The 26,695-nt window shown below is 39.1% G+C and overlaps 1 long non-coding RNA gene across 1 annotated transcript; it reads left to right on the forward strand.

The window, feature by feature from the left end:
- Positions 1–1,191: 1,191 nt before the first annotated feature.
- LOC124111121 lies at positions 1,192–26,471 on the forward strand. Its single transcript, XR_007222145.1, has 4 exons — positions 1,192–1,419; positions 21,760–22,578; positions 22,710–24,253; positions 25,528–26,471. It is a non-coding gene; the product is annotated as an uncharacterized LOC124111121 (long non-coding RNA).
- The last annotated feature ends 224 nt before the right edge of the window (positions 26,472–26,695 follow it).

Genomic DNA, 26,695 nt, shown 5'->3' on the forward strand with positions numbered 1-26,695 from the left:
GAAATCTGACAGTGAAAATATGATGAATATGGAGGATGTTCAATGAGTTCAAGACACAATCAAGCATTGGAGCCATGGCAGAATTGTGCACATGTGCATTGTCCTGGTGAAACAACACACCTTAAGTGAGCTTTCCATGACATTGAGCCTTGATATTCTCTCCCAGTTGCTTAAGCAGATTAGCATGTTATGTTCCATTATTGGTCTGACCTGTTATCATTGATGGTCTGACCTGTTATCATTGATGAATAACATTTTACACTAAACACACTGGCATTACTTAACTTGCACCACCAACAACTGTGTATCGAGATTTAACATTGTTATCTAATTTTTATCCACTTTCTTTGTCAGCACTGCCTTAGCAACATACTCCAGGGATTCCAGTTTACAAAAGGTCCCGTAACCTATCCTTGGTGACTTGGTGTGGATCGATGCGCACAATATCAATCACTGGGTTGTTTGGTCCAGACTTGATTATTAACAGGCCACTGTCATATAGCTGGAATGTTAGTGAGTGTGGTGTTTAGGACAAACAAAAAAACACTTACCAAACTAGAAGATTTCCAAAGGGATTGTGGATTTAATCACAGAACCCAGCACTCAAACCCATGTAGATATTTAATCATGCTTTTGAAACCATGCACTGAACAAGACATGGGAACTTTGCAATGTGGTCCTTGCTATGATCACTTTTAAAAAATTTCTATAGCTATTAGTTTCAGGAAATCAGATTTTTCTTCATATATTTGAATGTTTTAACAAGATTTAGTCTCTGATTGCAGGATATTGCGTTTTTCGAAGTTCATATTTCATTTCTTTCCAGGGTTGATCATGCCCCAGAACAACAACTAAGATCTGATTTTAATGAGATTGGTTTGAAGTGGACAGCTAGAAATTGCGCAGCGTGACAAAACCGAAAACCCGTTTTAACCCCAGTTAAATGTTTTTTTCGTTTGGTTGACAATTCAGCCTATCATTTTCTTTCGTCTGTTTTACGATTTCAAATTTGATTTCGGTGAAGCATTTGTGATTAACCATGACATAAAGAAATAAAATGCAAAATTGCTATGTTCACTACACTAAGTTTTGTCCTTTAATAGAGGTATGACATCACCTTAATTGTATATTCATAACCTCGTGACTGGTACTTTCGGTCCGTTTCCTTATCACGTGACCGTGATAAGGAAAGGCAACAGCAGCAAGTTGAACTTCGATATGTCACATGCATGTTCCCGGGCAAAATAACTGATGCGAAAGGGTGCTTCATACTTCCATCATAAAGAAAGAACTATATTTCGTTTCGCAAAGGGAAACTTGCAAAGGGTGTAAAGCGGTGGTAGATTTACATCGTATTTTTCATACGGGCCTGTTCACCGGAGTATCTTTACTTTACGAAATCTCGATTTCATCAAAATCGTAAGTATATATATTTGTTAAAGTCGATTGTCTTTAATGTTGAAAAACGAAAATCATTGTCTAGATACTGTGTATTGATAATGCTTCTTTTCAGCTAATGTAGCGTGTATTTGTCCAATATATCCATTATAATTACCAATTCAGTAGCGGAAGATTATATGATCTCAAAGGCTGCGTGTTTTCAATATAAAACTTTGAACCTGTTGCTATTTCGATGAAGTGGGATCTAATGACCACAACGAACAAAAAAGCTGTTCAACTTCCGTGCGGAATGACTAAATTATTTGAAAGCATCTGTGGGTGGGCTGGCAGTACTACATCGGCCTTAATGTCACTGTAACCATACATAAGGATAAAAACACATATCTATACTTTATCACACATTATATACGAACACACTAGAGAGGCTAAAATAATGCGTTTCTGACACACAATATCGAGAAATGGGTCCCCGTAGAAAATGACACTTGAAAAGTTTATCAACAAGTTCATGTATACCGAAAGGGCCCCAATACCTAATGCAGGCGATCGCGCGAGCATACAGGGCGGAAATATGACGCCTTTCCGAACGGGCACAGTAGGCATATCAAAATAGCGTCGCCGCGGATCCACAAGTGATATAGGTTTACACATTTAATTTCATCACATGTATGATGGGTTCATCCGTTCATGGTAACAAAGTGTTTATTTTTATTTAATGAAAATATTTGTTTGTTAGTTGTTCAGAATTAACGCCGCACTTTATGCCGGCGGTCTGTAAATAATTAATCGAGTCTGGACCAGACAACCCTGACAATATTGGCATCATGAGCATCGATCTATGCAATATTGGGATCCAATGACATGCATCAAGCAAGTGAGCGAGCCCGAGCACCCGATCCTTACGGCAAACATATGGGAAGACCTCTTCTCGACCCGGATCATCACGGGTCAATGTATTAAAAATAATTGTAGATCTATTCGAAAAGAATATTCTTTATATAACTTCCGTGCTTGATCGATCACGAGTACACGCGTGCGATCGTGCAGTCACTCGTGTTCGACATAATATATCGCGAGCCCCCGTCCTCCTGAACTCGCCGTTATCGTGAATATATGCAGGCCGCGAGGCCTTATTTTACTGTGTTTAACAATTAACATGTTTTGTCTTGAATACTAGTAGTCACATGATCAAATCCTGATTGTGAAATTGTTTACCGCTGTAAGTAACTTTATTGAGAGTCATTTAGAATGGATGAACAACTGTCTAACCCCATGTTCCAGATGCCCCCAAAATATATGTTTATGATTAGTATATTATATAATAAAAACCTATGTAGCAGTGTGGGGAAATAATGAACTGCTTAGATTTTATCAACTATTCCTTTATTTTTATTCATTAAAAAAGACCCACTAAGTCTATGCCTTTCAGGTTATATTGGTTTTACTTAGAGCACCAGACAGGAAACGTGGGCAATATAACTGTTGACTATATATTTATAGATATTCACTTGATTTGCAACTTGTGTCTGTGTTTACGGTTTCCAATGCTTTCCATACAATTACAACGGAAAGTAAAAACAAAATTTAGTTACCACGCCCTCTGATGAATAATATATTTTTAACATGCTATATATTGACAATATAATATACTCTGCCTGGCATGACTGCTTCGAAGTAGTGCACACTTCTAACTTTCAGCCATATATATGGTGACTTCTTCATTGACCGATATACCATTACATTGGATGTATATGACTCATTTTCACTCCCCATAGACAATTTAACAACTAAAATATAACCCAAAACAGATTAAAGTCTGCAACCTCGGGTTGTCGCGGTACTTGTCATGTAGGCTGAACGGAACAAAATGTACTCACTAACCTTTATGCTTATTCGTGTTCTCTATATCAGATGTCATTTATTTTATCTAACAATGCATATTTTACTGATAAAAGTTCATTATTCTTCCCCGCCCTTAAGGCGGGGAAGTATACGGGAGAGGTTAAATTTGTAGCATGTAAGTCGACATGTTGGTTTCTTTGAAATTTCAAGCCACACAGTTACCGAAACGAAACATACAAATCATGTGAAATGTGCGTGAAATGTTGATGTTTATCTTTTCCAGCAATAAGAGATACTTCAAAATCTTCTTGCTATTTTGAGACTTAGTCAATTTTCGTAATGCTGATAACCCATGAAATTTGTTCATTTTGTTTTGTAGAGCTAAAAATGATCCCATTTCGCTGAAGTTAACCGGTCTATATTTTGTAAGAATAAACTATTGCGCATTGAGCGATTATCTCCTTTAGCTATAGGCGTAGTATAGAAGTGATAAATTCACGCACTGACCTTGCATTGCTGTACATCGTGCCTTATTCAAGCTGTATCACTGCGAGTGAGTGATTATCTCCCTTACCCGAACAGCTCAATTGCGCACTACCTTTGCAATGTATCGTATGTTATTCAGGCAGCCATCGAGAAACGTTCCAGGAAGGAATTTAGGCCAAGCCTGTCACGCGCACTCAATTTTCACACTGCTTTTGCAACATATTTTTCAACACGATTAAATAACAGGCTTCTATAAAGTATGACTTTGTTCAATAAACAACACATGTAAAACAACGGGTTTGATATGAGAATTTTTTATTAGTTATCTTCATAATCACATGTATGGCGCTTGCTGTGCATAGTTGAGCACAGCATTGTTTTTAATACTTCACTGTATGTAATGTATGGTACATACTGTTTCATGCGGCGGTTTACGTTTCTGCATGGTTTATTGCTTTGACAAAAAAACAAAAAAAATTCCAGCAGAGATCATACACCCGTATATGTTCTTTGCTTCTGGATACATAGGACAGGTTGGTCTGTAGTTTGCAATTATTTTCCAAAAAGATAATACGGTTGCATGATATCTCCACGATGTTTGGGTTGAATATAGTAACATTCTTCTAAACAAATTTCAAATCTAAGCCGGAAGCAATCACAACACAAACCCAGTTAACCAAACGGAACCATACACAAGAGTGAGTGAGGTAGTTGGGTTTAACGCCGTCTTGAATAGTATTCCGTGTCAGCTTGATGTGGGAGGAAAGTCTGAAGTGATGCAGGTCTTAGACGTTCACCACTTTGGTGAAACCAACGAGCAAGGGTTTTGTGCTGACAACAAAATCGGAGTGAACCGAGATTCAAACACACTGTCATAGGTTTCTGGCGTGCCCAAGGGACACAACTCTGCATAGCGAATTGCAGCGGCTTCGGCGACTGGGCCAACAATGCCCCCGTAAGCAACTGTAAGAAACTATTATACAACAAAGATGTTTTAGATGAGATATGTATTGCGGAACATTCCATGAAGAAACAGTGGCTATATTACACAATCACAAACTACAAAATACATGCACAATAAACGACAATTAAAAAACACAGGAACATTCAACATTCCAAAGAGGTACATTATAACAATTTTATTTGTAAAACAAGTGTATTATTATGATATGGAAACAATATGGGAAGTGAGCAAAACTATGGTAATGTTGTACATACATGTGCAAGGAATTTGTTTGTAATTGTTGATATGTTAACAGATCTTGGAAGTTGTTTCTGGATAACTGTTGGTAAACTTATTAAGAATCTGCTCCTTTTAACAGAGTGTACTAAATTCTTTATCATGATTGGGGATTATTTGTGATTCTCTTTCTTGGTTGTATTATGTAAGACAATGCGTAATGTTGTTCATCTTCTGAGACATCACATGTTTCACAGACGATGTTCAAATGTTTTTTTTTGTTTTGTGTGTATATCTACAATTTTTTCAATTTTTAGTTTGTGATAACTTAAACGAAGTTTTGAGAAAAGTGACCTATGGCCTTTCTTTTTACAATATGTAAGATAATTCTCAATATTTATAGATAACGTGACCAAACTGTATGTTCCTAACTTGCTGCTAGATAAATGGGAATCCATTAATGATTGCGTGAATTTTTACATTTGAACTGAAGTCTATTGAGTATATAATGAGTGGATTCATTACATTTTTTGTGTTCACTATTTTAAAAGTTTGCTTTATTTAACCCAACCAACATTTGACCAGAAATATTGATATTTGCTGCAAAAGCATGCTTTAGAATTACATTTGTTGCGTTATCTATATAGGATTTTTTTTATTGGTACTAATAATGGGTATATATCAAGTTTTGCCTGACAGGCCCAGTTTTCTTGCCTGGGTTTTCTTTGTGCTGACCAATTAAAGACACTGTTTCTTTTATTGTGCTTTCCAAAGATAAGTACATTAATAACAACCAATTTGTACTGAACACAAATTCTCTCCTCCCATAGCTTACACTTATTTCCTCTGCACATAACATTATATTGCGGGGAGCTATTGATGCTCTGCAGCAATCTCTACTTGTTTACATCAGTAGCGCCGAGTAAAACCCGGGCCTCGCGCTCTGTTTGACAAGGGAGAGAACTCCATCGTATCGCGGTACAGAGAAAAGTTGTGTATGGAGGTCCGAATTGGACAAAAGGAGGACATAATTCTACCAACCACTTGGTATGATCATGCCAGACATCAGTGATTTGTCCAGACAAGTGCAAAGACAGCACAAGTAAAATTCTAAATGTGTTATCAGTTATAGGTATTCAATGCATATTTACCGAAAAGTAAGAGAAAAATATTTTAAAAATCAACAACAACATATCAGAAATGATATTCTAAGATTTTTTATTTTTTATTTTTTAAAAATTGATGACAATAATTTGTCACAAAATGGAAAAAATGTTAACAGTCAACAATAAATATATAACAAGCGTATAGTTGACAAAGTTATCTATATCCCCCGCCCATTTTAACACGTTATGGTCCCAAACCAGGTGACCCGTGAAGATTCCGGGGTAGAATAGGTCTTCAGCAACCCAAAAGTGACTATGCTTGTCGTAAAAGGCGACTAACGGGATCGGGTGGTCAGGCTCGCTGACTTGGTTGATACATGTCATCAATCCCAATTGCGTGGATCGATACTCATGATATCAATCACTGGATTGTCTGGTCCAGATCCGATTATTTACAGACCGCTGGAATATTGCTGAGTGCGGCGTTAAACAACAAACCAACCAACCAACCAACCCAAACCAGGTAACTGACCCAACATTTCTCTTAGCCCATGTCAAAATAGCTGCAATGGAAATTCTTAAATAAACATTTCTAAAAGTCCTTAATATCAAATGGCACTAGTTCAGTATGCGCTTTATAGACATGCAATGTTTGGCAAGGAAATATTTAACAGTTTATTTGTTATACTCGTTAAGTAAACCAAATCTATATTAAAACTTAAATCAAACTTGTTGTCATGGAAACATAAACAATAAAAAATGGTAAAAGTGCTATATATCAAAAGGCACCAGTTCATTATCTGCCTGGTAGACATGCAAAGTTTTGTAAGAAAGTATTTAACGGTTTTTGAGTTACGCTCTGGAAACGAACACCAACCGAAGTCCAACTTATTGCCATTGAAACGTGAAATATAAAAATTTCCAAAATTCCTAAATAGCAAGAGGCACCAGTACAGTATGTGTCAGGAAAACATGCAAAGTGTTTGTTGGAAAGTATTGAATGGGTTTTGAGTTATGCTCCGGAAACAAACTCTACCCTATAGAACCTAAGTCCAACTTGTTGACATGGAAACGTAAAAAATAAAAATTTGTAAAATTCCTAAATAGCAAAAGGCACCAGTTCAGTATGTGCCTAGTAGACATGCAATGTTTTGTAAGAAAGTATCTAACAGTTTTTGAGTTATGCTCCGGAAACGAACAACACCCTTATAGAACCTAAGTCCAACTTGTTGCCATGGAAACGTAAAAAATAAAAATTTATGAAATTCCTTAATAGCAAAGGCACCAGTTCAGTATGTGTCTAGTAGACTTGCAAAGTTTTGTAAGATAATATTTAATGGTTTTTGAGTTACGCTCCGGAAACGAACACCACCCTTATAGAACCTAAGTCCAACTTGTTGCCATGGAAACGTAAAAAATAAAGATTTATAAAACTCCTAAATAGCAAAAGGCACCAGTTCAGTATGTGTCTGGTAAACATGCAAAGTTTCGTAGAGAAATATTTAACGGTTTCTGAGTTTTGCTCCGGAAACGATTTCGGGACGCACACACGCACACACACGCACGCACGCACGCACGCGCGCGCACGCACACACACACACACACACACACACACACACACACACACACACACACACACACACACACACACACACACACACACACACACATACACACGGACGGAACCCATTTCTATATGGGGCGGGGGATAGAAATCCATAAAATTCCTAAACAGCAAAAGGCACCAGTTCAGCATGAGCCTGATAGACATGCAAAGTTTCGTATAGAAATATTTAACGGTTTCTGAGTTTTGCTCCGGGACGCACACACACACGCACACACACACGGACGGAACCCATTTCTATATCCCCCGCCAACTTCGTTGGGGCGGGGGATAAAAAGCACTCCTAGTATGCCCAAAGTATGTATTTTTCTTTTGGCTTCTAGTGAGGAACGTATTTTTCAGTTTGGCATTATGGCCCTCATGATCTCCGAATAGATTCTGGGCACAGAGCGGGAAAAATGTGCGGACTACGTAACTTCCGTTACCTTATTAGTCGCCATGAATATGCAGATAATCTAGTTCAGGTCGATAGAGAAAGTTTAATTGGGGACCTGTGGGTTATATCGTTGGCCATTGATAGATGGGGGATAAGGCAATATAAAAAAAGATGCCAGAAGTATGTATCAATGCGTTAATAACTCCTTACTTACAGTAGACGGAACATTCCGTGGAAATTGAAATTGTTTACGAAGTGAACACTTCCTGGTTACTACCGTAAATCACAAATGCCGCGATGCAACGAATGCCGCGTTACCACGGTGTCCGAGGATATATAGCCTTCCTCTTTCGATATTTTTGACAAATGACTGGTCCTAAAATATTCTGTGCCAAATTCATCGCCCGCGCAATCAAGCTGTGAAGCCATAGCGAATAGCTATGTGGGTGGGGCTTACAAAAACGACAGCTTGTGGGTGGGGCTTATCGATCGGCACTGGATCGGTGTATTCGGAGCGACGTTTCGGTGTAGGTTCTAACAACGCTAGAGTCTCTTTGTTAAAGACCAAACTTCAGGAACCACCCAGCAAATACATTTTAACTGGCAGTTATTTACAAAACTCAGCAACCAAACAGACACATCCGAAAATACAGGACACAGACATTGACACTTTCAACACAAACCTAACAAACAAACTACACGAAGTAGTCCTTAAAGGCATACCTACCTGTTTACCCAAATATTTAGAAAATCACCAAAAATAAAGAAAAAGCTAATGCTATTTCTGCCCTTTTTTTCTAAAACCAGTAGCTCCACCAACTACTACCCCCACCCCCAACCCATTCTAAAAAATACCTTTAAAAAACACCCAACATTCACCAAAAGGCCACACCCACCTCCCAATAAACAAAATAATTAACATTCATGAATTGCCAACAGCTATAAAAAACAAAAATACAGCCTCAGCCACAGGATGAGATAATATCAGTTACATTGTTTTAAACAAAGTCCCCCCTAAGCTACAAACATTATTATTACAATTATATATTAAAATATGGACTACAGCCCAGGTGGCATGCCATCTGATCATCGTCCCTGCATCGGCCCAACGTCGGCTACACCATCTGCAACAAGGTGGATGTGAAACATATATTCTCAAAACCAGTTTTAAAACACAGTCTAAACATATACCCCTCATATTGGCCTGCAAAATTTCATTTATGTGGCTTCAAGTTCGTTTGCGAGACAAACTTTATTCCCCCATTCCATCAAGTTAAAGAAGCATGAAGCAAGGGCCATAACTCCATACAAAATAAGTTCTTATAACCATCTTTTGGGGTTTGTACCTTAGATAGGCACGGAAAGTTTCATTTATTAACTTCAGTAGTGTCCAAGAGAACCTGGCAGTACATGTATCAAGTTAAAAAACAAGAGTGCTCTGAGAGCACAACATCCCCCGCATGATTTTTTTTGACGAGTCAAATGAAGCTCCGTAAAACAGGGGCAGTAACTCTGTCAAAATTAGTCGAAATGAAACGGGACTGCGATATGCGATTTATCAACATGTCGACATCTTGTGTGTAGAGTGTCAGGGATATTCTCTGGAAACTGTAGGAGGAGTTGATTTCACAAGCTTAGTACCCTCTCTCACAATTAGGCAAATGAAACATTCTTTAAACAGGGGCAGTAACTCTGTCAAAATTAGTCGAAATGAAACGGGACTGCGATATTCGTATCATCAACATGTCGACATCTTGTGTGTAGAGTGTCAGGGATATTCTCTGGAAACTGTAGGAGGAGTTGATTTCACAAGCTTAGTACCCTCTCTCACAATTAGGCAAATGAAGCTCCGTAAAACAGGGGCGGTAACTGTCATAATTAGTCGAAATGAAACGGGACTGCGATATTCGTATCATCAACATGTCGACATCTTGTGTGTAGAGTGTCAGGGATATTCTCTGGAAACTGTAGGAGGAGTTGATTTCACAAGCTTAGTACCCTCTCTCACAATTAGGCAAATGAAGATCCGTAAAACAGGGGCAGTAACTCTGTCAAAATTAGTCGAAATGAAACGGGACTGCGATATGCGATTTATCAACATGTCGACATCTTGTGTGTAGAGTGTCAGGGATATTCTCTGGAAACTGTAGGAGGAGTTGATTTCACAAGCTTAGTACCCTCTCTCACAATTAGGCAAATGAAACATTCTTTAAACAGGGGCAGTAACTCTGTCAAAATTAGTCGAAATGAAACAGGACTGCGATATTCGTATCATCAACATGTCGACATCTTGTGTGTAGAGTGTCAGGGATATTCTCTGGAAACTGTAGGAGGAGTTGATTTCACAAGCTTAGTACCCTCTCTCACAATTAGGCAAATGAAGCTCCGTAAAACAGGGGCGGTAACTGTCATAATTAGTCGAAATGAAACGGGACTGCGATATTCGTATCATCAACATGTCGACATCTTGTGTGTAGAGTGTCAGGGATATTCTCTGGAAACTGTAGGAGGAGTTGATTTCACAAGCTTAGTACCCTCTCTCACAATTAGGCAAATGAAGATCCGTAAAACAGGGGCAGTAACTCTGTCAAAATTAGTCGAAACGAAACGGGACTGCGATATTCGTATCATCAACATGTCGACATCTTGTGTGTTGAGTGTCAGGGATATTCTCTGGAAACTGTAGGAGGAGTTGATTTCATAAGCTTAGTACCCTCTGTGAGACGGACGGACACACGCCGCACTCAGCAATATTCCAGCTATATGACAGCGGTCTGTAAATAATCGAATATAGACCAGACAAACCAGTGATTAATATCATGAGTATCGATCCACGCAATTGGGATCGATGACATGCATCAACCAAGTCAGCGATCCTCACCTCCCGATCCCATTTGTCGCCTCATACGACAAGCATAGTCTCCTTTTACGGCAAGCATGGGTTGCTGAAGACCTATTTTACCCCGGATCTTCAATATGTATCGAACTGGAGTAAATTTCCCATACTTAATACATCTAAAGAAATTTAATCCACTCACCAGTGCTCTCTCAGTTGCTCGATTTTGGAAAAGCTGCTTAGAGTTCATTCAGCTCATCCATGTTTGCCAACAGGCAATGGCTGAACGTCTGGTTTTCTTAAATAGAAATATAAAAATATTATGTATTAAGTTTGTGTAGCAGCAGTGCCCATCTAGCTATGATGATGATGATGATGTCAAGAGGTTGCGGGGAATATTGCTCAAAACATAATAGTAACGATGTATGGTATCTGTATCGATCGATTAAGGTGTAATCACGCAGTTTTATTTTGTCATTTTGAGATATGGCTATTTCAGAATCGATTACTAGTTTATATTTAGCAGATATTAACTACAAGAGAGTAAAGGTAAAATTTAGTAAATATATTCTTACATTCACAAACAAGCATTACATTGCCTATGAAAGAACAACTCTTGTTGTGTATACAGGTGTTAACATATTAAAGTTCTATCTGAACATTTTGCTGAAGTACTGGTTTTGTAAATGATGTCTGTGACCATCAGAATACACCATATACACTGGACACTTGTTGGAACAGGACCTACTTGTCATCAACATGGTGTTGCAGATCATCTTGGGACTCTCTCATAAAGTCCAGTGTGAATCTAGATACCGACACCAGTAACAGTGCATGCTGGCACATTTATTTGCTCAGGCTTGGCATTTGGGAATATTTGCCATGAATGTTTAATACTCATGACCTTGGAATAAAATTACTGAATAGATCTGAAGCTTATTTATTGGTTTTTGTCAGGGATAATGCCATACAAAAAAAGTTTTTTAATATTTCTTGTATCAGCCATGATACTGAATTGATATTGAATATAATATCATAACAATGCACATGGAATGTGTGATAATAGATTTCCAGTTTATGGGTAAAAAAATTCCAAGAAAATACAACAGATGCTTACCAATGAAAATTTGACTTAACCAATGGCATAGCAGTTGTTGCTTTTGTGAAAAGAATTCTTTGTTGAAATATCAACATGTCTTTTGCATCGCTGTTTGAGGGTCCAGCATACAAATTACACTGATTCGTAGAACAATAGCCAATAAACATTGACATTTCTTGACCAGTAATCTTAAAACAGATTGGTCCAAATGGAGAGCGGAAAATGTGAAATGACAGTTACCTCATTTGCTTGACTTGGATTTATTGGCAGGATATTTGAAATACACAAATATATGAAAAATAGGTGCAATTGTTTCTATCTCTGCATCAAGTCAATATGGTTGCACTAAATTGTGTTCATCGGTGTTGACTGAGTGATAAGTTGAATCTATTAATGTTTTGGACTTGTTGCAATTTTTTGACTTGGTTCAATTGAGCCTCACAACCAGAAATATTAATTTAAAAACCCCTACCGTTCATCACAATTAATCTTTTAATCTTGTCCGTGCTATCAATCACAGTCTGCAGTGTTATAACAATTATATTGCTGACGAGGTGTAACACTTTTATTTCTTCCCTCAGAATAAAATTACACTTCATTGATTAGTAAGTATCTTTCTTAATGTAGGACATGTCATTGGTGATCGCCTCCATAATTCAGTGTATTTGTCTTGCATTTTGGCCACTTCTGACTTGAAGTTGCTGCGTGCTGGATGCTGCTTCATCTTTTGGTTGCTGTACAGCAGAAATTCACTCCTGTATGACCAAGAAAAAAAGCATTCATGTTCTGCAACAACATAGAACTAGACATCAAGTATATACACAGTGTAAAATTACCATTGTCCAACACCAGTTCTATTCATCACTGGACTTAACAAATAATGTTTACACAATTTGACAAAGAAGTATATCACTGTGAATATTCATATGGAATACTAACAGCAGTTACTTGTTGCACAAACCTGAAACCACCTTAGACTAAGAGGTCTTTCATTGAAATATGCAAGTAAAATTAAACAATTTGACTTACATACTTTTAATATAACTATGATAAGGCATATTCCAATGTAGTTCGAAATTAAGGGGTACTAGTGTTTTACAGGTTCGGGTTTGATATATTTATTTCAAATACTAGATTATAGTAATCAATATAATGTATTGACTTGCCTTCATGGTTATTTGATTAACTGTTGAGTGATTTGTGACATGTTATTATGTTTATTCTCCCATATATTCTTTTTTGGTGCACGTTGATGAGAAGACCTTTATTTTATTCAATTTGGATAATTATTCTTGGGATCAATATATTTACAGGCAGGGCTAAGAAAATCTATTTGGCATGCATCCAAAGTAGAGGAAATCATTCATTTTCTCCCAACTTTTAATTATTTCACAAAAACATTTTTTTATTATCTTTTTTCATTTTTTTATGGGTGGGTGTCTTTTGAGTCTTTCTTGTTAATTTCTGACATCTGCACTTCCATACAGTCATTAAGTACATGTAGGTGACCCTCGGCCAGGTCGACTACGTGTGACGTCACATGCAGAGGATCGTCAGATGGTCTTACGTCACCTCCGTACCCGATTTTTGACGGCTACATTAACCAGAAATGAACCGTTTAGGAGTAGACTGAGTGCGCAAACTGTTCGAAACCGTCTGAGAACTGCTCACCTTCAAGCACGACGGCCATACTGCGGGCCGATTCTGACTCAATTACACAGACGTCAACGTCAATTGTGGGCACAGCGACACTTACGATGGACTCAGTGGAATTGGAATCAAGTCGTCTTAAGTGATGAATCCCGATTTAATCTTCGATTTGCTGATGGTAGGGCGAGGGTGTGGAGGCGCCGTCATGAACGTTACGCCCAGTGTTGTGTACAGGAAGTTGACAGATTTCGAGGCGGAAGTGTCATGGTGTGGGGTGTTTTCCGTGGCAATGCACGTTCGAGGCTTCTTGTCAACCGTGGCAACCTCAACGCTGCTGCTTACCGCGACCAGGTACTGGCACCAGAACTTCTGCCTTTTATGGCAGCACATGGACCCGGTTTGATCTTCAAACACGACAATGTCAGACCCCACACAGCAATTTTGACAAGGAATTTCCTTCAGAATGCGGGCGTCAACGTCATAGACTGGCCGTCAAGGTCTCCCTCTCTGCAAGATCTTGGCACCATTTTGCAGCAACAATGGCATCGTCTGGGATGCTCTTGACAGAAGTCTGCGCACTCTCCAGAACCAACCACAGAATTTGCAAGATCTTGGCACCATTTTGCAGCAACAATGGCATCGTCTTCCCAATCATGTGTTCACAAGCATCACAAGGTCCATGCGGAGGCGTTGTGTGGCAGTTGTCAACGCACATGGTGGCCATACACGCTACTGAACTTGTGTGCCATCAGATTCTCGTGCTTGGGACTTATGATTTAAACTGTTGATGTTATTACCGAATACCGTAGGTGCTTAGAACAAATTATGGTTACCACCGTTAATTAAAATCCTTCTTTGGACATTAATGATTAAAAATTACCTCTCTGATACATTTGTCCGTTGTATATCATATATGGGATTACTTTTAAAAATGTGAAGATTTTAATTTGACTCAGTATATAAACAGAATAGACATCAAATTGGTAACTGCAGCAACTGCAACACTCCCGAAGATCAAGGCCATGTTTGTGACCACTGTCCAAGATACAACACTTTTCAGCACAACATTTCCTGACATTTCAGTCCATACAAACCCCTCGCAATATACAACTCAATTATTCAGTTCATCCTAAAGTAACTGACAAACTGTCTTTAAAAAAAATCTATAATGTAAACAATGTTTTTCTTATTTCGGATCAGGATCGAAATCTCCAGTGCGGATTGTCTTCTACGACGTCCGGGCGACGAATTTCTAGTATCCATAACACTAACGAGAACCAGTTATCCAGCCAGCTCTAAATGTCAAGGTCACTAAAGCCTCAGTCACACAGACGATACGACCGCGATGCAACCTCCTGGCGACCAAAATATTTGACAATCGCAATGAGGTTTCAGGGGTGTCTGAAAGGTTTCACTGAGGTCGCAACAAGATTTCAAAGCGGTCGCAAGACCCATTCGGTCGCAACCAAACATGAACAAAAGACTGGCTGCGACCGATTTGGTCGCTCGGAGGTTTCATTGGTCTCCTAGAGGTCTCCTAGATGTCCCCTAGATGTCCCCAAGTGGTGTTATTTTAATCGCAGATTGCTTTCCACTGTGCGGCGAAAAGTTTCGTCTACACAAGGGTGTTGACTCTTTGCAACCTAGTGGCGACCTATCGGTGATTGATCAGTGATGAGGCGGTGATCGGTTGTAATATGGTTTCCAAGCGTGCGTCGATCATTCGCCGTTGGGTTTGCAACATGTAACCGTCTATAAAAAGACCTGTCTGTGTATTACAGCATCATTTTGTCACAAGTACTCAGAGAGTTCACATCAATTATTTCCATTCATCACTATGGTCCGTAAAGGCAGGAAAAATAATCAGAAATTGTAGAAGATACAATAATGACAACTGCTGTGGTGCACATGTCTGCCACAATGGAGCCAGATCCAACAACATCTCAACAACAGAAGAGGCGGATACCTGATGAGGAGGAAGAGCCACAGATGTCCAATGTTGAAAGGCTCAATTCTGAGGTAGCCCACGAAATCACCACAACTTTCTCTCTCCAACTCTGCCATCAGATTCTCCTAGTCTCCTAGTCTCCTAGTTGTAGCCTTCTTGCGAGCCAAGGTCTCTGCCAATACTGCCTTCGCCTTGTCCTTTTCATTCTTCTGTACATCATCATGACAGCAACTGCAACATTTTGATTTATTCTTTGCAGGCGGAGCAACTGCAACTGTTCTGATGTTAACATCTTGACCACTTACAAAGAAATTATTTGATTCGGAAAAGCACCTTTTTTATATGCACATTATGTTTTGATCGCCGTTCAGTTGCAACAAGTCACCGAAAATTCGCTGACTGGTCACCGATCGGTCTCAACCAGTTGCAAACATTTCGCCGTATCTGCGGTGAACAGTTGCCGATCGATAACTGACAAGTTGCAAAACCTATCGCTGATTGATCGTCGGTCATACCCTAAAGTACTCACGGAAATGAAAAAAACCCTGTTTTTTCGACCTCAGATCTTAAATAAATGCAGTTAATATACAAAATATGTAAATATTCAAACAACTCAATTAGTACTAATTGGGCCTTGGCACAAATACAGCGTATCAAAGGTTTTGATGCCTTTTTACGAGTAAAAGTGTGTAAAAATGTGAATAAAACAGACTATTGTGAAACAGGGCATAACCAGGTGTAAGTAAGATCAAGGTGAATGTCCATGACCTATGACACCTTGACGACAGGTGAGAACAGGTGCATAATGCCTATAGTCTGTTTCTGCTATGTCAATTCGGACTTTGTGACGACAAATTACCTCCTGTAAAGTACATTTTGTATTGTTCACTGAGATCAAACTAGCAAACCCAGACTAGTACTTTTCGAGTTGTTTTGTTATTTTGTTACAGCGACGTAACACTTTTTTTCATTTCCGTGAGTACTTTAATTCAAAATAAGGGCCGAATAGTCCCGGCCCAGCCGGAAGGGGGTATCGTGCAGATGTGTCCACAAGCATCAAACTTTGCACAGGTGTAGACCAGAACATACTAAATTCATTTTTGGAGGGCGCCAAAGCCGGTGATCATTGGGGCCGCCATATTGGCAAAATCCATGATGGCCGCCAGTCCCTATTGGATTTTGTCTAGGATCATCAATGAAGGCTCTTTTCATAGGTTTTTGACCTCAAGGATTCCAAATCGAACTTTGTTTTGACATACACAATACTTTTGTCCACTGTAGTTGTCAGAGTATTTCCAGGGGCATACTTAAGAGCAAAAGCTTGCAGGTTCAGGTTTAATTTGGATGTGACACTATAATGTTATTTTCTGGTCTGCAAATGAGTATAATGCATTGCTTGTGGTTGATGGTTTATATTACTGAACACATAAAGGTAACATAAATTGTTCCTTGCATGTATTCTTCCTTCTTCAAGAAACGCTGATATAGGTGGTCATGACTAATTGTGGATTAATCACACGTAGGTGGCGTATATGGCTACTTGTCCAGTGAATGTATTCATAGAATAGTAGTGGTGGTGGTGGTGGTGAAATAATTGAAAATTGTACCTGTGATATTGCGCCAGCAATGGAACGTATCAATTGAGAACTTTGCTGTATATGCCAGTCTGATAAACATGGAGAGTTGCAAACACCAAAGGTAGAAAACCTTTAACTCCTGGCAGAGACCTGACGGACTTTAAGGAAATCAATGCCGTTCAGTCTGATATTACAGTCTTCTTTGATCAACTAAATAATGCATCAGGTATTGCAGCAACACTCCGATCCCATAATGCTTAGTGTCACAAAACATGTAGGAGCTGCTGTACTAGTTTTCGTGTGAAGAGGCTGCGTCAAAACCATGAACACAGAGTTCACCCAACATCACTCAGATCAGCGGGGGCATCACATGGAAAACGCAGTGATGTCAAATGCTGCATTATCGGTGATGGATATGACCAGAACAAAATACGCAAGGTGGCAACTGACAACGTAGATACAAATCTAAAAAGCTGGGCAAAGTCAAATAATAACTTCCGGTTGAAGGGTAAATTGATTGCACATGCTGCGGATGCCCATGCTAGTGATGTTTTGTATCATGTTCAATGCTATTTGCATCTATGAGAGACTGCACGCGCTGCCGATAGTCGAGCATCCACAAGCCTTGGTCTGCATTAGTTTCGTCAAACACACAAATAGTAGCCCTTGTTGAGGATTAAGCACATCTTGGATTTTGCCAATATGGCGGCCCCAATGGTCACCGGCTTTGGCGCCCTCCAAAAATGAATTTAGTATGTTCTGGTCTACACCTGTGCCAAATTTGATGCTTGTAGACACATCTGCACGATATCCCCCTAAGGGCCTGGACTATAGAAGTAGTTGCACCGGTCTCAGCGATCGCCAGTCGGTCGAAAAGGAAATCAGTCGATAGGAGGTTGCATCGCATTGTCTGTGTGACTAAGGCTTCACCTCGCCACCCCAGCCCAGCGCTTCTTGACTTAGAATAGGCTCTTAACCCATTTTCTTTATTTATGAGGTCACGTCATCCTACGAACAAAGTTGAAATAAAACCTTGACAATACTAATAATGGCCATATAGAATAAGTTATAAAAACAACAGATGTCCCATACATACGTTCTTATCCCATACCGTATTCATACAATTATATGTTTAGGAAATGTTTAAATAATAATTTAATTTAGTACAGTTTTATACTGGTAATAATTTAACTAGAAAACATACTGTATAGATGCAGTACGATACAGTTTATATTTAAATGAATTAAGATCCACACACAAGCAACTGTACTGATGTTTGAAATGCCTACTTTACCGTAACCACCATCTGAGTTTAATTATGTACTGATGCAGTGATCTAACGCCTCTTAAGAAATGCAATATATACAAGACCATATACAGCATATGAAATACACAAATGAAATAAACAAACCTGGATAACGAAATCTTCAAAACACAAACGCCGAGTGCCATTAAAACACAATATTCAAAATTCAAAATCAGCAAGGGGCTGATTTTAAGGAAAACGATCAAAGTGACCACCTCAAACATATATGTAAGGCTGCAGAGTAGATATGCCTGACGACCCGGGGTAGAATAGGTCTTCAGCAACCCATGCTTGCCGTAAAAGGCGACTTTGCTTGTCGTAAGAGGCGACTAACGGGATCGTGTGGTCAGGCTCGCTGACTTGGTTGATGCATGTCATCGATCCCAATTGTGTGGATCGATGCTCATGAGATCAATCACTGGATTATCTGGTCCGGACTCGATTATTTACAGACAGCCATCACATAGCTAGAATATTGCTGAGTGCGGCGTTAAACAAACAAACAAACACACACAAACGAACAAACAAACAAACAAGATATGCCTGACAGAAACCTTTAAAACTAAATACATAATAGATAGTAAGCTGACTAGAGAAACTAAATCAGAAAGACAAAAGAAACTTGGACCCAGAGGGCTCCATCATCCTCAATTTATGATGTCTTAACTTTATAGGATATTCCCTCGAACAGGTTGTTTATCATTAGGATGAAAAGTGCTATTTTCTAGGGGACACTGGTCCGATAGCGTTTGGCCTATACCCACAGTTATTTTGCGTGATGTTAGGAAATCCTGTATATAGTTAAATCTTTGGCCATTGAGTCCAATGTTTTGGAGTTTTTGTATTAACCCGCTGTGCCAAACCCATTCGTGACCAACTCGTGTTATTCCGGGACAAGCCGAATAGCGACTCGTGCCCCTCTCATGGCCATTTTGTGCGACCGGGTTCCATCTTAGCGCAAACGGGCATACCTAAAACAATTGTCAACTCGTTGCGTAATGGTTCACATATATTTCCCCATATATTATATATATTTCAGATGCAATGTAAAGCACATCGGGACGTGCGGAATTATACAGTGTGATTGAACACACGTAACTGTGTCTTGGGTATATTTTTAGACGCAGGACATACATGTATGTCAAATCAAAAATTATTTCTGAGGGATTCTTTGATGAAGAACTTGAAATCATACGCGCATTCTGATTGGTTTGTCGTATTTTCGCACATAACTTTGATCGATAGGGGGGACGAGTCTTCTTGCAAATTGTTTGATAGGCATTACTTAGAAGTTGACGGAAGACAAGATATACACAATTTTTATGGATAACAACTTCTTTAATACTGTGAAAAGCGACGTTTCGGTATAGATCCTTATACCGTTGTCAAGCAAGACTGAATGGGGCACATAGTGCAGAATATATATAGTCGGTGGGGGATTAACATGAAACCTTGAATACACCCCAGGCTTGCGCTAAACTGAAATGGTTTACCTGTGTTTGCTGCTTGTACCCTGACCTCATGAACGTTGCTCATACTATCAATCACTGGACCACCGGGACATTGCTTAGTGCGGTGTTAATACGAAGGCTGGTCAAAAACGTCTAAGCCTAACGAACAAAACCAACAATTGTGAAAGTTTCTTTATTTCTATTTTTCTACAAAAGATCCCTGCTTTTCAATCCGCTTCTCATAAAGATTGTGAAGCTTTTCAATTCCAGCCAGGAAGAAGTTTTCTGAAGACACCCTGACAAACCCATTCACGGCAGCTTCGATGTCATCGTTTCGCATAGCCCTATCCACGAATGTATTCGTTCAGTTTAGGAATCAGGTCGAAATCACTTGGTGCCAGGTCTGGCGAGTATGGAGGGTGTTAAGCTCTTCGAACCCACATTGTCGCACAGCAGCCTTTGCAAGTCGAAAGGCGTGAGAAAAGGTATTGTCATGAAGTCGTAGAACTCAGGCAGCCAGCATTCCTTGTCGCTTTTCTTTGATATACTCTCTCAGCATTGTAGGAACCGGTAAACGTCTTTTGACTTTCTAAGTAATCAACAAGGATCAAAACCCTTTGCATCCTAGAACACAGTGGCCATAACTTTCTTCACTGATCTTGAAGACTTGAATTTATTTGGTGCCTGCGAAATGGATTGACTTTTGACTCGGGGTCATAGTGGTAGACACATGTTTCATCACCTGTTACTAATCTCGTTTTGAATTTGACGAAATCCTCCTCAAATAGCTCTACATTTTCTCAAAGCTATGTCAGTTCCCTTTTCCTTAAGATCAGAACTTTGGCACCCAACGAGCAGATGTCTTATCCATCTTTAAATGTTCATGAATAATAGTTTCAATGGATCCATGGCTTAGACCTGTGTCTTCCTCAAGTTCAACAATGGTAATACGTCTATCTGGCAGTGTAAGTTTTTTTCTATCTCCTTGATTGAATCTTAATTGATAGAGGTTGAGGGAGGTCCAGACCTAGGGTCATCATTAAGGCTTGTTCTGCCAGTCTTAAACATAGCTGCCCAAGGTTTAACAGTGGCACAGCTGTGGCACTTGTCCCCATACACTTGTTACATGTAGTCATGAATTTCTTGGGGAGTACTTTCCTCTAAAGTAAAAAACTTGATGACTGCTCGGTACATATTCTTTTCCATGTCTGTGTCCATTTGGACCCCTATCACGTTCAACTGGCTTTCACTAATATACAAATGACCTCAACAGACCAAATGCATAATGAACTTTTCAATGAACTTAGAATGAACTACTCAAACAATGTCCTACATTGACTAGTTCACTTTGTTATGGCCCATAGTTGGAAGTTAGAGAGGCTTAGAACTGTTTGACCAGCCCTCGTAAACACATAAACATATTTAAAGAGTGGGGGTATAGGTGACTTTGTCTTCATGTTTTTGTTTGAAACGTTTGGAGCTGCACGGGACATTGGCACCAGAAGGAGGAGCGTAGTTCTTCTTGAAGCTCGGTTTATCATCTTTGCTAGAGCACGCTGAAGACCCGGGTTCGATTCCCGACACGGGTACGATTCGTGAAGCCCATTTCTGGTGTCCCCCGCCGTGATATTGCTGGAATATTGCTAAAAGCGGCGTAAAGCCACACTCACTCACCCTTAGTAGAGCAGGTTTTCTTTTCGATGTTTACAAATGCTCTACATCGTTATACACTTTCACATTGATTGTTAGTAAAATAAAACTATAATTATTGCTTACAAATTGTATTCTGATCTAACTTTATTATTTCTGTTTTATTCTGCACTGAGGCTCTTGAAACTGAACTAATATGAATTACCGAATGATTTGTCTATTGACAGGTCATGTGCAGCGAATTTGTATATCAGAGATCTGAGGGAAGATCTACGGACTTCAAGGAATGTATACAGGATTCTTTGAAAGACTCATTTGATCAACGTGGGATAGTTGTAGCAAGGCTTCACCAACTTGCAGAAGATCTTGATGAAGCGCAACAAAAGCTCTATTTAGCGAAATCTGCATTTGCGGCAGGGGGAGTGTCGGGAGGAGTGCTCACAGCAGTAGGATTACTTGGGATACCTTTCACATTCGGACTTTCCACAGGATTGACTATTTTGGGGGTTTCATCCGGAATTGGTGGGTTTGGTACCGAGCTGTACAATAGCGCGCTCAACAAAACAACAATTCTAAAGGCTTAAAAACAAATAGACACACTCAGAGAAGAAGAAACACACACACTGGATCTAATTGGGGAGATGAGAAGTACCAAACCACGAGAATTTAAAGAGTTTCTGAGGAATGATTTGAAACAGTTAATGGACCCAAGATACCACGAAGTACTTTCTGACGTGCTGACCATAGAAGATGGCGATAGCAAGGTGAAGGAACAAGGTTATGCATATAATGTAAAAGCCGCCATTGGGAAGATGCTAAAGAAAGATAACTTATATGGGAAAGCAACACTCGCATGTGGTAGAATGTGTCTTTCTGCTATCGATGTTGCGTCCGATGGAGCAAAGCTGTCAAGTTTGCTTTCCTTTGTCTCCGTCCCTTTCGATTTACACACACTCATCTCAAACAGTTGGAAATCAATGAAAAAGAAGCTGTGAAACTGCGAACAATTGCAAAAATACTGCCCTCGATTGCAACGTCACGATGTCGTAAGTATAACGTTTATGCAAATACTGATATATTGTTGTTATGACATGGCACAATACATGGCACAATACATGGACTTGCATACTTCTTTAACGTTTGCTGAAAGGTCATAACATTGTCTTATATGTTGCAGAATCTGAGGCTCAGAAACTACGTAAGGAGAAAGAACAGATGAAAGAGGAAATGAAGAAGAACGCTAATGCATGGGAGAAGATGAAAAGCAAGATCGAAGAGGATGTCACCATGGAAATGGAATCCTTGTCTGCTGAATATGACTACAGGACACACGTCATCAAGAAAGCAAAAATATACAATCTAATATGTCAGATGGTGCTTGTTCTCATCACTGTTTGCCTGTCTGTGTTTGCTTCCTGGTTTGAGTCGGGTTGGGTTGGCTGGCTGCTTTATCTAGTTGTATGTTTGTTGGCACTATATGATATATATCTGTTCATACTGTATCCAGTAGAGCACGTCCACAAAACCTGGATAGAGAAACGAGTCCAAACAGGAATGGATAAGCACACATATGCCATGGAGGCTCTCTTTAAGGTCCCTCCACTGATTCCAAATACTAATGTCACAACCCTACCTAGCAACTCTCTACGGATAGAATATTCGAATCAAATTTTGAAACAATCAATTAAGGATTTTTTCATCATTCCTATGAAGCTCTGTCTGAACTTGTACATACTCGTTGGGCTGTCTGGGTCACTACCTGAGGCTGCTGTGCCATTAAACCAGCACCTCCTGGAAGGTTCTTCAAACACCTCTCTGATGTCAACGGTCTTGAGTAGCCTAATGCTTCCATGGGGTAGTGAACCCACTGGTACAACAGTAGGGTTGAGGATGGATCTTTACATATTATATTTGGCTATCATTTGCTATCTTCTTGTAGCATATGTCCAGGATATACAAGGCTGCCAACAATCTGAGGTATCAAGAAACATTTTAGGCATGGCTGAACATTTCAAGTTTAATCTGAAGGAAATGGATCGTATTATGCAGCGCAGAGTCATACAGTCAGAAAAGAAGCATGGTGACAGAACTGTATCACAGACATAATCTGCCTACACATGATACTTTCATCTTTAAAAAAAATACTCGTTATTGTACACATAGAGTTATAGGATAGGAATATCTTAATGAATAAAAGAATAAGGTAGTTTCAGAAACAGTTATCATAACACCCGTCAAACATCCACAATTGCAAAATATGTCAAATTAAGGTTATTCCTGGTGAAAAGAATGCAAATACTTTTGAGGTTCCATGAATACATATGCGACCAACTGATCAAGGATCTGATGTTCGCAACGCTACGCAGCCTAAACACGTTCGTCAAATGATGTGATATTGTTTTTAATGTTTTCAATGTAGAGCTAAGTTACCTGTATATTTAACCGAGTAAACTGATTTTGGAACCGAATGCACATCGGTCTTACATATGGAAACATACACGCAAAAACATTGCTTGATGATCTAATTAAATGCCAAGGAAACACTTGCAATATATTTGTTGTGATTTGATACTTCTGACAGAATCAAATTTTTTTAATAGGCTGTGAATTGGAAGCTAATGTTGGACTGAAATCATATCCATACTGCTCACTAAAATAGTTATGATCAGAAAATGTTTTTAGTGGTTTAGGGTGAGGTGAGGTGAGGTGAGGTGAGGTGAGGTGAGGTGAAATGGGGTTTAACGTCGCGTCCAAGATTATTGCACTGCATGCACGTGTATGTGTGTGTGTGGCTGCTTGTACTAGTCCGGACTGATGCCGATTTATAGTGCTTGGACACTGAGATACCATGCCGCAGTTTAACATGGATACCCCACTCAGACAGGACTCACTCCGAGCCGACCAGTCCTTGTTTTAGCCCCTTAATGCCGAGCGCCAGACAGAGTAACAACAAGTACCATCTTTTAACGTCTTTTCGTATGACGCGGCTGGGGATCGAACCCCGGACCTTCCGCTTTCTGGGCGGACGCTGTATCATTAGACGCGGTCAGTAGTTTAGGGACCGCCTCCATGGTTTAGTGGATAGAGCGTCAACAACTTTAACCTGAGCTCTGTTAATGCCATCTTCACTGGGAAAAGGTACAAGCCAATGTGACATTATTTCTATTTGATGTTATGATTTGTGTTGTGTTCTTCGTGATGTTTACACGTCGCTATATAAGTGCAACAATCTTTGACGCGGCGTTAAACCCAATTTCCCCTCACCTCATGGTGTTTATTTGTTTAGTATTATTGCTTACATACATACATACTGGAACAAGAGTATTAAGAAGATGAATACATTATGGAGAGGTCAAACCAACAATGTCTTATAACCTATTGACTTTCTTTACACGTCTTTGACATATATACATCTATATGCCTTAGTTTTGAGATTAAGTCATATGTGTACATACGCTTATTATGAAATTATAAGACAATTTTGTTCTTTTCTACATGTAAACAAGAAATTGTATATTCCCATTGCATGTTTGCGATCCTTCCTAAAAAAGTACAATGTGTTTTGCTGCAGTCAACAAATAGAAGATGGGGGACCATTATCAAACTTCATTACACAGTCTTTTGTATTCTGTCAAATATATGAAGAATTGTTTACAAGTCAAGAGCTTTATACATACTAGGCATGAAGCATTGCTTTCTTTATTCGGATTTTCGTAGAATTTAATTGCATTTTAGTCAATAGTGAAGATAATCTAGCTATCTTGGTTTGTAAATCTTGAAACTAATGCGTCTCAATATTGAGACAACTATGCATGGTCTAATAAATGCGAACAGAGACCACTCGTATGTTTCGCATTAATTTCCCTCTCGCATTAATTTCGAGATTTACTTATACAAAGTTACAAGAGTTTGTATATTTTCCTAGGTTTATCATGTAGCTATCTTGTGGGTTTTTTAAATAATAGTTTGTATGTTATAATAGGTTTATCACGCAGTTATCATGGAATGAATTTCACATTGAGGTGGTTTACTGGAGTATGAACGCTAAAGTCGTGTAAACGCCGGAGCTTGCGACATTCTGACAATTTGCGTATTGTTATTTGTTTTTATGTTTTTCATTGTAACCAAGAGAAATGGTCAGAAATGCCGATAAAAAGAAAACGTTGTCGTGCGTGATTTTGCATCAGTCATGCCGTCACACAGAACGAAAACTTTGTTGAATTTACCAAATGATTGTAATGTATCTATTTTCTAATTCCCTAATTCTTGCTACGATACACTTCCCATGCATAGAGCCATTGTGTCGCTCAAAATAGGAGAAAATGCTACACAGTGTAATATCTGAATTTTGCGTTGTTTGCATTTCAAACAAGTGCAGTTTTCCGATCATAGCCATCGTTTTCACACCTAATTTATTTCGCTTGCGTTTGGTGACAAAGGCCATTTATCATTTCAGTCTAAAACGTATAAGGAATTCAGGGATGTATGTATCGCCGCTGAGTTTGAAAAACACGTGATGTAATAGGCGTCTCATACGTGAACATGATTTTGTAAACACTGTTTCACATTGATCATTGGTGATTTGATTTAAAAAATATATATACCGGAAATCACCGATATGCTATTTTTGAAATTCAATTCTCCGTGTAAATATCCAATATTTTGATTTCAAAACATGTATGGACACTATAACAGGGAAGTGATCAGACACATCGAAAGGAGTTGAATCCGTGTAAATATCCAATATTTTGATTTCAAAACATACACTTAATAACGCAGTAATTTAATGGCGATTTAGTAATGTGTAAAAAATGCTCAGATTTACGATGTCCCGAATTTTCAGAGGTCATTTTCATTAATTTTCTTTTGCTCAAAATGAGATTGTCATAACTTATACTGATAAAAAACAATAAGGAAATAAAGCGACTTGTTAAATATTTGTTCACTGTTGTTCACACATACATGCAGTGGCTACAGCATCCTAGTGAGTGAGTGAGTGAGTGAGTGAGTGAGTGCTATTTAACATATTTAGGAGATAAACAGTATGTGTTTTCAGATTTGCGGAGGTTTTTGGGTTTCAATGCCCGGAAAATTAATCTGGAACCGTCAACGATAGACTGAGGTGTCAAATGTTCAATGTTTCGGGCATCGAATACTCAATAA

This window comes from Haliotis rufescens, unplaced genomic scaffold, assembly GCF_023055435.1.
Source record: "Haliotis rufescens isolate VD_foot unplaced genomic scaffold, xgHalRufe1.0.p SCAF_2, whole genome shotgun sequence".
Classification (NCBI taxonomy): Eukaryota; Metazoa; Mollusca; class Gastropoda; order Lepetellida; family Haliotidae; genus Haliotis; species Haliotis rufescens.